This window comes from Podarcis bocagei, assembly GCF_964188305.1.
Source record: "Podarcis bocagei genome assembly, chromosome: 8".
NCBI classification, from domain to species: domain Eukaryota; kingdom Metazoa; phylum Chordata; class Lepidosauria; order Squamata; family Lacertidae; genus Podarcis; species Podarcis bocagei.
The window spans coordinates 32784349-32797043 of NC_138133.1; the positions used below are offsets into that span (position 1 = coordinate 32784349).

The 12695-nt window shown below is 41.2% G+C and overlaps 2 long non-coding RNA genes across 11 annotated transcripts in view; one reads left to right on the plus strand and one right to left on the minus strand.

Annotated features, from left to right (window-relative positions):
* Positions 1–8304, minus strand: part of LOC308594018 — a 181179-nt gene extending 172875 nt beyond the window's left edge. The window contains exon 1 of the long non-coding RNA XR_014011230.1: positions 9–8304. This is a non-coding gene — a long non-coding RNA (uncharacterized lncRNA). The remainder of the gene's footprint in view (positions 1–8) is intronic.
* The window catches only part of LOC308593935, a 401889-nt gene that overhangs the window by 301686 nt on the left and 87508 nt on the right, over positions 1–12695 (plus strand). The window lies entirely within an intron of this gene.

Below are 12695 nucleotides of genomic sequence, written 5' to 3' on the forward strand. Positions count from 1 at the left end.
GGCACCACTGTATATTCTATTGAAGGTGTTCAGTGTTCCTAATCCTGGTTGGGTTATGCCTAGTGTGTCCCCCCCCCCCAGTTAAGAACCTACAATCTAACATAGAACCTAAAAAGTGCACCCCTCTACACTGCATCTTATATACAGTGGCACCTCGGGTTAAGTACTTAATTTCTTCCGGAGGTCCGTTTTTAACCTGAAACAGTTCTTAACCTGAGGTACCACTTTAGCTAATGGGGCCTCCTGCTGCCGCCGTGGGCTGGACCACGATTTCTGTTCTCATCCTGAAGCAAAGTTCTTAACCTGAAGACTATTTCTGGGTTAGCGGAGTCTGTAACCTGAAGCGTATGTAACCTGAAGTGTATGTAACCCGAGGTACCACTGTATAGGGCCTCTAGACTTTCTTTCTATGGCGCTGTAGGCCAGCAATGTAATGGAGAAAGGGTGCAATACTGTACATCACAAAATCACCAGTCTATATGGTGGAGGGCAGTAGTCAGATGGGTAGCTTAACTCATCATGCCCAAATCAGATTATAGCCTGCTGTCATCTTTCTGACTCCCAGGCTATAGCAAGATCTGATTTTGCTCGTTTCTGTTTTTGGCCAGGATTCCATGAAGAAAAAGAAGTGGAAACCTTGTAAAATAATAATAATAATAATAATAATAATAATAATAATAATAATAATAATAATAATAATAATATATTTATACCCCACCCATACTTACTTTGAGCAAGTAGCTAGTCCAATAAAATATATAATTTTATCTACCATTAGTATCAAACTCTTCTTGCACTTGAAGAAGCTAACTCCTTAAAAGCTTCCTGCTTAATTTTTTTTACCTTGGGTACCCTATTATTGCTATGACTATGCTGGTTTTTGCATTTGTCTTTGACTAAAGAAACATACGCATGGTGAAGTGTTGGTCTGAAAATGCACTGTTGTTACACTACAGATTAAAATAAGGATTAAGGAAGAGTGATGGGTTCCTCTGGGGAGGCTTGATAAATGTACGTGCACACACAGCATATTAATTGTTCAGGGGTCAGCTCTCCTGCTCAAGACAAATACCTGCACATTTACATCTGACACACTTATTTGTCTAATCCCAAGGCTGCTTCTGCTTCTAAACCTACAGCAAAACTGCCATTGTGCTCATGTACACATTTCTGCGGGTTGCATCTGGTGCCAGTCCAGCTCAGAGTAGACCTACTGATGTTAATGCGCACAACTAACTCAGCTTCATTAATTTCAATGGGCCTCCTCTGAATAAGTCTAACCATGACCATGCTTTGATTCCATGCCTTCAGTAGCGCAGGGAACCTCAGTATAAATAGGCACAGCATCTTCTTTCAAAATGAAGACGCACGAATTGCCCTGGTATAGTGCTCATATTCTGTCTTGGGTTTGGAATAAAATGCACTTGCCACATACTTCTCAGTAGAGCTGGAATAATTATTCAATTTCTAGGTGCTTCGTGATTCATTTTGAGCCAGTGTGTTCCAGCGTGTGATACATAAGGGTGAGGGGCAAGGCAAAACTTAAGGAAGAGGTGTAGAGACAGCAGTTCCTAGGCCTCTCTGGGGCAAGCCATCAGCCTTTTTTGCCAGGAGATGTGTGTGTCAAGTCACCAGCTATGACTGCCAAAACCACAATTGCCAAAATTTGTTCTTACATCTATTCTTTGCATAAAGAAAATATACTTAGTGTTTCCTTTCCCATCTCAGCCCTCCTACCAGAGGCTTCATCTGACAGTGATGGAGCTAAACACATGAAATGGCGGAGTTTTTGTTTGGTAAAATCTGAAATGCAAATGGATTACATCAATGATGGGGAAACTGTGGCCCTCTGTTCTTGATAATGACCTAGCCATTGCAGGATTCACACACTAAGGGAAGCAACAGGGCTCTATTGATCCTTATGCTAATCCCTCACCGTATGCAGGTATGCTCTAAGATGGATCATACCCTAGGTTTAAAATATGACCCCTTTCTTCAATATTCAACCTCAGTGGAATATTGGAGGTGATCATTTAGAAACTCTGAAAAGCCAAAAGTGACAGTTCAAACTGTGTCATCCACATCCAGGGACTGGGATCCTATCATGCTGCATATGTCATTGACTCCAACTCCCATCAGCCCCAGCTAACATGGTTAATGGTCAGGAATGATGGGCCACAGGAATAACTCACACCTTCCTATCCTCATTTAGCGCTCTCTCTTAGGTGCCTCTGGTAAACTCATGTTGGGGTGGGGGTTGGATCAGGATAAAAAAATTATCACAAATCTCCTTGATCATGGTTGATGTGGGGAAAGGGGAGTGACAGTTGGGTTTTATTTAACTTCCTGCAGATTTCTGCAGATTGTGCCTCCACTAAAATGGACAATGTCCTATACAATTCTTCTTTAATGGAGCCAAGTGTAGAAAGAGGAGAGTACAGTCACCCTGCTGTGGGGAAGCTAAAGGTGAGCTATCCATCACTAACTAGCCATGAGGCAATCTCTTCCTAAATACCAACACAGCTTTCTTGTTGAAAAATTGGAGTTTTGCTTACTAGCGTTGCCTAGAAAGGGATTTCCTGTAAAAGGAAGTGGCTCCTCTACTCTAAAGGTTACTTATTGCACAACAGTAAACATGAATTTGTGTATGCTGAGTGAGATAGACTTGACAAAAGTCTACTAGCACCTAAAGATTAGATCTTGTCCGTTAGCCAGACGCAAACCCTTTTCCTGTTAAGCCTTTAAAGAAAACCTATCTGAGTCTTCATTATAGGCACAACTGAGAAGATTGTGAGGTTTAGGCTTCCACAACTACTAAATGCAAAATAACTGAAGTAGTTCCACACCTTAGAAATAAACGTATAGCAAGAAGAACATGTATTCTGGTAACTGGCTGCATATTCTTTTCTCCCTCATAACAGTGTGTTTAGTTGCGATAAGGGGCGTACTTCTGGGTCAGAAGTTTCTGTGTATACTAGTTGATTCTCACTTTAAACATTTTTACTCCAAGTTTTTTGAAGTTTTCTGAGATGTCCGCCACAGCACAAAATTATCCTTTCCAGCATGCTTCTACATCTACTCCTGCCAATCACAGTACCGGTATTTTCATTTCTGTGTTTATAATTGGGAAATGCTGCTGTCTTTCATAAGCATAAGCTTCTATAGCATCTCTTAAAAGGAGAAAAGCGAAATAAAGTGGAATGGGGAATCCAAGCCTGAGAAATGTGGCACTCCTAAGTGAGGGATTTCATTTAGTTTTGAGAAAATGGCCTTCAGTGGCTTCAGTGACTCTTTAGGCAAAATTCTGGTTGTTCAGGGCAATATTTCTTTCTGCAGTGCAAGGCATGCAGTTCATATACCATGCAGAACTGGATTCTGGTCCCACATTTTAAATTAATTGTTGATTGGTTGAATGACTCCCTCTTCCCTCCGTATTTTTAGCTACAAGAGAGAAGCATTTCAGAGCAATCTCATTGTCAAAAGCTGATGAATTGCATTGGCATATTTCCCCGAAACACAGCAAATTCTTCATTGTGACTGAGAAGGTTATTTCAAAAACACACTTGGATATACTCAAAAAATTAAGAGCTCTCCAAATGATCAGGACCTGGCACCTGCCAATTAATCAATTCAGCAAACCAAAATATAATTAATAATCAGATTTATGCATTCAGATATGGTGACATTAATGATAAATGGAAATGAATGTTGTGAAATTTAATCCTGTGTGTTACTCTGAGCTCCTTGGGGAGGAAGGGCGGGATAAAAATTCAGTGAATAATAAACACTTCATCTTCTGTCCAAGTGGAGTCAGATGCTATAAAAGTTTAAAGCAGCACCCTGTCTCAAATCAGTGGGACACAGCCTGTCCTTTCTCACCACTGAAAAGCCCTCATTTTCCTCTTTCCTCATTATTGCTATTTTTCTATACTTCATTTGTCTAGTAGTGGGATGTTTCAGAATGTGGCTGTAGGGATCATGGGAAAGTTCACATAGACACTCTTGCCTAGTCCACAGCTACCACTGAGCATGTGTGTGTGTTCATGTGTTTTCTGATACTGCCTGACAATGCTGAAATTAATGCAGATTGGCATTTAGCATGCTATTCCATGTGCCCATTTATTTCCACCCACCGTGATATGCGAAAAGTGGAGGACTGGTAGCAGTCACATGAATAGACTCAACATGCACTGCTGGCTATAGAACTCAGTGTGGGCTGAGTGTTTTCTGATGACAGTCACACATTGATGGGATGATGGGATTTGGCCTTCACAGTGGCAGCATCCACACATGATGCCCAAACCATTTTTAGTGCTATGGGAACAAGCCCTGAGGTATATCCAGAATGTCCCAGTGGGAGTGTCTGCACAACCGCAGATGGAAGACAGTGTGGGGTCTTTAAATTTTGAAGAGTCTCAAGAACCAGCTCAATGGATACAGGTGAGTCATTGCCTGTGGTGAAGTTTTGTACGCAGCTTTGTGTATTGGTGTGTATTGTGTATTGGTATTATTTTGTCTTCTTTTCAGAGCTGTGATTCACATCACCTTTAGCTCTCTAGTTTGGGTAAACTACAGTTCCCAGAATACTTTGGGGGAAGCAATGTGATTTAAATGTGTTTTTTTTTACATGTATAGTATGTATGCAGCCATAGTAGCTGTCTTTTAAAGGTATGGAAACTTTATATTTTTTTATTTCAAGCCCAGCTAATCTCCTCTAAGTGCAATTATAATTTTGACAGTACTGGAGGAAGTTTAAGGATACATCTGAAACTCCTGTCTTCACTTGCCTCTTTAGAAAAATATGGCTTGTACATCTAAAAAAAGGATTTGCATAATCAAGTCAGCTAATTAACTAGTCCGACTGTCATATTTTTCACTTTGTATTTTTTTAAAGAAATTGAAAATGCTGGGTGGTGTTTTTTGTCTAACATAGGAAAACTGCAGGAAGGCAGCAAGTTGTCAGTCGAGCTAATCTCACAGCATCCTTTCCTCTCTTTAAGGAAATAATAAAGCTGGAGGAGCAGATTTGCCACCTTTCTAATTCTGATCTTTTGTGATGAGTAAAGCTATTTTTTAATAGAAATCTGATAAAGGGGTAAATATGTGCAATCATGAGCTTCAGTGAAACGTAGTGGGAGTTACTGATGAAAAGACTGATTCTAATAATGGAATCCATAGTATGAATAAAAAGGAGGCATGTGTTTTTTGTTGTTATCATGAGCATACACCAGCTGAATGAATAGTTTGATTGCATGAGCATGTGCCAGCAAAATATGTCTGGCATTAACCCTTAAATCAGCAACATCCTGGTTCATTCCTTTCTCTTCACCCAGCATGTGCCTAGTGTCTCAAGACTCTATATCTAGCTCCTTGACAATAAAACTTTCCCAGTACATCTTTACAGCCTTCTGTGATGCATCCCTCCTGTACCTTGAGCTTCAGTTCCCACTGGTGGTATCATCTTCCAGGTCATATTTAGGGCAAACAGGTGCAAAGGAGGGCTGGGCTTTTTGTAGCTTTAATAGTTGCATAGAAGAGGGACTTCCCACTAGTTGCTCTTTTATTATCCTTCTAACAAGCTGCATCTACTGAAATTCCTTGTTCTCCACAGTTACTAGAAATTCAGGAGCTGCAGTCTTCTTTGCATCTGCTCACCCCCCTGAAAGGCGATTCTGGAAATGTAAATGGGATGTGCTACCAAATGAGAAAAGAGGCTCATCTCTGAGAATTCCAGAGGGTGGTCACTGCTGTATACAAAATTCTGAAACAAGGCATCACAACTTGTTGCCCACAAAGGCGAACACAACCTGACTGGGTGGGTTGTGCTAGCCTGTTTTAAAGACAGGTGTCAGATATCAAATCCACCCTCCTAATACCAGAATGTGGAGTCTCAGTTACAAGTGTTTGCGTACTCATAAGCATTTTTGGTCTTCACCACCATCCCTTGCCATTGGGCAAGGGAGCTGATAGGCTCTATAGTTCAACGTATCTGGAGGTCACCAGCAGAAAGAGAGAGAGCCAGGAAGGGGGGAAAGTTACATGCAAAGTGGCAGTCTCCCTGTTTTGTGAGAGCTGGATTAGAGCAATATTGGGGGGGGGGAATTGGGGGGAATTGGGGATTGGAAAGTAGAAAGGTTCAGACTCGGTGGTTATTATCTCATGAAAGAAGGAATGAGATGGTTGTACCAATCCTGAGTTTCTGGAGCTTTCACAGGAAAGGACCTTGTCCCCACTAGAAGAAAATCACAGATACATAAATTTTCCCTCACTTTGTGTGGAAATGGATCTCTATCCTTGAGGCAGTCCTGTGCTCTGGTCATATGCATTGGTGAGATGATCTAAGAGTCTGTGGGCTGTGTGTATGCATTCTGTGATGCTCGTTAAAAGTTATTTGATTGAAACATGGGGTATAACTTTTCAAAATAAATAAATATGTCAATGGTATCCTTTGTCAATTTTGTTTTATTTACTAATATGCATGCAGAGCTCTTTGAAAGCAAATAAACACCCTCTCAACAGGAAATACACTAACCTTGTATTTTATCCCTAGAGATAAGCTTATCCCTCAAACTACACCCCTCTTTCAGCTAAACCCAGCTTGAAATTTCCTGAGTATACTCTTTCGGTAAGGAGCTACTTCAGTCTTGTGTGTGTATATGTGTGTGTGTGTGTGTGTGTGTGAGAGAGAGAGAGAGAGAGAGAGAGAGAGAGAGAGAGAGAGAAACATAGAGACACAGATCATCATTACTGCAGTTTGGCAGCAAAGTATTCTTGGACACTGAACTAGTCTTTTCATCCAGGCTGGCTCTTAGGCCTTCACAGAGAGGAAAGGCTGTGAAGGGCTTCAGTTTGGGTTAGGTCTTTGCCTGAGGAGCAACAACAAGGTCTCCCTGTCTGTGGACTATTTCTGTGTTCCTTGGGTGTGATTCTCAGGCTTGGTCACAGACTCAATTCCTAGCTGTTGGCTGACCTCTGAGAGCTGCTGGTGACCAAGCTTTGACACTTTCACTCACATTTGAAAACTGAATGACTGGTTTCTCAGTCTGAGACATTGTGTTGCCTGAGGCCCCCTGAAGAAACTATGGAGTACCCAAGAGTGATCCCTGACAGAGGAAATCCCACAAGCACCTTTCCTTTGGAGTAAAAATGCAACAACAATAAATGAAAAAGTAATAAATTTCTTTTCCTCCATGGCACCCAAAATCGTCTGCCTGAGATGACCACTTCCCTCTGTAGAGCTGCTTAGCCATTACTCTTGTTCAGGCCTTGATAGGTATTATATTGCACAGTTCAGAGCAGATTCCTAGCTTTCTGGGAATACTAGCAACCTTTTCTTTACATGTCTGGTCCCTTATCAGGCCATATTTTAGGCAAACTGGTGCTAGGTGAATTCACAGTAATCAAACCTGTGCAAACACGTAACAGTAGAAAACCTGTTGAGTTCCAGTGAACAGATTTGGGGATTTATTGGTCAGGCAAAGTGATGTCATTGGGTTAACTTGACAGTGTGGCATTCTATTTGTAACAAAACTTTCTTAATTATTAAGATGTTATAATGAATCATGGCACATAAGTGCAGGACACCATACTTAAGTTTCAAGTTCAAGCTGAATGTCCAAGGTGAAATAATAGAAATTAAGTTGGTTTGCAGGTTCAGGACACTATTCTGTGTTTTGCTTCCAGTTTCACAGAAGCCAGAAAAGATGCAAAATATAGTGTAATCTTCCTTGAGCGTCAAGATACAAGAATGAAATTTTGCATGCTGGTTTAGAATAAATTTGTTTTGTTCTTTTAAGTGTGAGACTTGCAACTGTTTTCAAGAAGAAAGATAAGATGTAAAAATGTAGTGTCTAAAGCAGGGATTCTTGAACACTGTGCTCTATCACATTTGTACCCCATCTTTTCTCTGAAAAGCTTAAGGAAGCATATTTATGTTTACTCCATTTTATTATCACAAAAACCTTGTGAAGTAAGTTACATTGACTGATTTTCACTGGCTCAAGGTCATTCTATAAACTCCATGCCTACATGGGAGATTTGATCAAAAGCAGCCTCAGTTCAGAATCTACATTGAGGTATGGCACTCCCCAATCCGTACAGAACTGGACATGTAGTTTTAGTTATTATGTATTTGTGTATTCATATCTCTGTAGTCCTTTGGTGCACACATCTTCAGAGATGATGAATAAGTCTTTTGCAGCATTTCGGGAAATGTAAGGACTGTACATTTATAGCAAACACAAAGAGAGGGGCAGCTGCACCACCTTGATATCAATATGTTGAATGGGCATTGGAAAGAAGAACTGATGCATGCAAACCTCTTCATGCATACGCTCTCCACCCGACTGGGCAACCAGGATGTGCAGGGTTCCCAGTGGGTGGAATGCCTATGTATATACAGCTAGGTGCTCAATAGGGTCTCCTTTCAGGTGGCCTTCTGAATTTGAGGTGGGTGGGCATGCAGTGAATGTGCAGGTATGAGGAGGGGATGCGCTGGCAAGCATGGTCACCCTCCCCCCTCCCCATGTGCAGAGAATTTACGTATCATCTCAGGAGTTAGGCAGCAACATCCCACATGTGCATATTTGATGGTTCGCTTTCCATTATACATGACAAAAGAACTGCCCCTGGTCTTAGGTGAAATCCAGTGGCATCATGATTATCCTGAGTGAATCCAGCAGATGTCTGGTTTTATCAGTCAACGTGCAATATCACAGCTGCAGCTGTAGACATCGTGAAATTCAAAGTTATGAGAAGTGACATTCTGGAACTTCCACTTCTGTGAGATGGGACTATAGCTGTTTCAGTGATGCTATGGACGGTTGAATTATTTCTTCTGTATATGAATAATTTGAATAGGAAAAGGATGAAAACCTTCAAATATGTGGCTTCCCGAACGGGAACTCTAGAGCACTCCCTCCCAAATGCTTCTGCTAAACTATGCCTTTACCCCCAAAAAGAGAGAGGAGAACTTAGCTACAGTCAGATTCCAGAAATGGAGATTAATTTTTATTAGAAACATGCCTAATTGTTTTGGGAGAGAAAGCACATACGGCTTCTGCTGTGGTTGCCTCTTCCAGTTTGTTCTAGTCTAAGTGGATGTGTTTATCCACTACTAAGCCTTACTCGCCCCCCCTCCCATTTATATGTTTGTTGACAATGTGCAGGGTTGAACTGGCATTTTCATATTTCAGTGCACCAAAGGCCCCTTAAAGAAGATGGTTGCAAGTGAGAGAAAAGAGATATGTAGCTTGCTCCCTAATGGCTTATTACCGTCACATTTGCAATTCAGATCAGTTTTAAATTGACTGAAAATTTTCAACACATAGCAGGCAGTTTAAACTAATGATTGTCTGGAGGTTCATATCTGACATGAGCTAAGGTTCTGTTCAAAACAAATAGCAAATAATTCCTCCCATAGAGTCAAAATGTCACAATTTAAAAAGTGTACATTGTTTCCAGAGTGTGTCAGTTCTATAAGAAAACCACATACGCAGCAAATATTAGAGGGCCCTATTTGACTCCGATTTTTTCTTGATTTAAAAACAGAAATGTTTATTCACGTCTAAGAAGTATGAGCAAAAATCCTTTTTAAACAAAAAACAAAAAAGCCCCTTCAGATATCCTAATTGTAAAATAAAAGGCCCTTGGGGCAGTGGGAGGCCTGAGTTGCCTAGCAACCCTCAGCAGGTAGCTGAGATACAGCTGCAGCTGTCCTGATTCTTTCCTAAGAACCTTCTTACAGCTTTTTGTGTTAATCTTTAACCAGGCTTTTAAATGCTATATTTTCCTCTTCTGTCTTTAGTTGGTAGCTTGCAGGAGCCGACTGCTCAAATTTTCTCCCTCAGGCATCTTGTGAAGGTTTACAATTGCATGTACCATCTAACCTTATTTTGCATAGCGTATTCGGAAGGTTTAGTGAAATTTTTACTCTATGTGAACAATGGCTGCTGTAGGCACGCAACTACTGTACAAACACTGCCTTTGATTCTAGCTTCATAACTGTGGTGGAACTGTCTTTGTAATGATTTCATTTGTTTGGACTATATCATTTTATGCTAAAATTTAAAAAGCACCTTAAAGCAATTTACAATATACAATAAAATATAGTTTAAATGTATTCAAGCACTAGGCAATGTCAGTAGAAGAACAACTGTAGCCTGAAGCCTGGATTGAGTTGCTGTATCAGTATAATTGAAGCTGTCCAATATGCCCAGGATATTATGAAAGTTTTAACCGGGTGCCAATGGGTGTGCTTCTTGAGGAGAGTGTTTCAAGATGTGGGACTATTAAGAGAAAATACACATGCTCTGCTCATCCTCCTCCATACTGAGAAGGAGCTCAGGTGACAATTGCAGTCCCCATGCAGGTTTATATGGATATAAGTGGCAGTCCTTTGCATCAGAGTCCTGAGCCATATAAAACTTTTAACATCAAAATTAGTATTTTGAATTGAGCCAGAAACTTATTAGTAGCCGGTACACCAGTGTTATATATTCATGCCTTCCTGCTCCTGTTAATAGTTGCAGGTTTGATCCTTGTATGCGACAACTGCATATTCCTGCATTGCAGGGGGTTGGACAATATGGTCCTTAGGGTCTCTTCCAACTCTATGAGTCTATTATCTAAGCTTCCATACTGTCTTCAAAGGCAGCCCCAGGAGCCCAGGTTCATTCTGCTGCTTGAGCAAGTTGCTGTTGGCTTGTTTGCACAGGTGTTCAACATGGTGCGAAGACCTGCGTGTGTGGATGAGGAATCAGAGCTCAGATACAACAAGCATAACTTCTGTGTCAACTAAAACACATCCAGCAGCAACCTGGAACGTACTCCGAACTGTCAAGATAGGCAAACTTCTTAGGCTTGCCGTGTAAAATTCTCTTGAGCTTCCTGGAGTAAAAACAGAATACAAACGAAAATAATTAACAAGCATGTGTACAGAGTGGTTCCATGCAGGCTGCCCAGCGAGGTCCTTACAGACAACAGTTTCAGGAGCTGGTTCAGGCATCACACATCAAAGTGGGACTGCAGGGCCATTTTCTCTTCTGCCATCTCCATTTTTCCTACCAGCGTTCTTCACATCTCGGAAATGCCAACTGTGAGAATTCTATGTCATACTTTCACTTTGCACTCATTGTTGCTCTGGCTATGCCAGTGCCTGATTTTGGGTTAAAGGCTTTGGTTGTCATGTGGCCCATACCCAGCTATGTGTTGACATAACTTGCATCTTTCTCTTCTTAGATGAAAGCAGCATCATATTGTTGTCTAGCATCTGCTAAAAATAAGTACATTTGAACTCCTCCACCCCCCCTGCATTGGGCTGTCTTGTACTCAATACACTGACCTGGAAGACTCTCTGATGAAAAGAAAAGTAACCTCAGTCCCCATAATTCCACATGAATAATTTAAAACATTTCCCTAGTATCATCCATCACACACACAAAAAGTTGTTCAGAAAACTCAGAAGTCACTATGCACTTTCTGTGCTCGTGTGATACTTAAGAAGTAGTTTTTTCCCTGACATGTGACGAGACAAAGTCTTCCATTTCAATATTACAAAGAACAAACCATCGCTTTTTATTTCTGTTTCATCCTTTAGATACACCAGGAACAAAAACACCAGCCCCGTTTAAGCTATCTGCTTCTGACTGGGTCTGCTTTTAAAGATTTCCTGCGTGGTTTTTGTTGGCACTAAGTCTGGCAGAAGGGACCAGAATCTCTGTGACCCACTGGTCCTGCTGCAAGTACCATAGGCAGGCAAATTAATTAAGCAGCCTTTGCACTGTAGAATGGCATAAGCCACATTGAAACGATGCACACACTTCAAAACCATTCAAAGGGCAGGACTGGGATGATAAAGCATCTAGACGTTTGGTCTGAACCACCACAAGTTCCTTTGCTTGCACAAAACAGGTCAGAAATTCCCAAGAAAGGGGCCTCTCTGGTAAGATTATCAGGACTTCCTACTTCTATCCATGTTACAAGCACGGTACAAACATCTATTGGTCTTATTTTATGCCGTGGAATGCAGAAGGACGTGCAAATCTTGCAGAAATGGAAAGTCTGGGCAACCTTTTTGGAATTTAAGAGAGGATACAGCTTAAGGTTTGGTCCAAATATTTGAGTTTTAGCTTTATCAGAGCTAGGTAATCTAGGTATAGGCATGGGATCATTACAGTGGTCTCATTAAGAATAATTTAGAAGCTTGCCTGCTTTAAGCTCCTTTAGTACGGGAACTAAATTTAGCTGTTTGCACAGCTCCCAGTAAAACTGTTTCCAGCACATGACTGAGGTTGCTTTGTATGCATTTCTGCAATAAAACTGGCACACACCTGCCTGGGGTGGTAGAGTAGGGTGAAGTGACCGAGGTACAAGACAGCCTTGTTGGTAGAATTGGAAGCCTGGTCTCTCCATGCAATACATCTTCCTGCCCCTTAGTCCTTCACCGGTATGAAGGCTGAAGTGCAATATGCCTGGGTAGTGTGAATCAGATTTTCAAAGACCCTGTCTGGGGACTTTGGGGGGAGCAAAATGATCCAGCCACAATCCACAAAGGTACCTGGACAGCCCATTTGTTTTCAGAGTAAGTCCAGAGTCTGGCACAGAGCTAGTTATAAACTCTGGATATTTTCTCAGTTAAAGTGAAAGGTCAAAATGATGCTCATCCCCTGCCATGGTTAACTCAGAGATGCAGACTG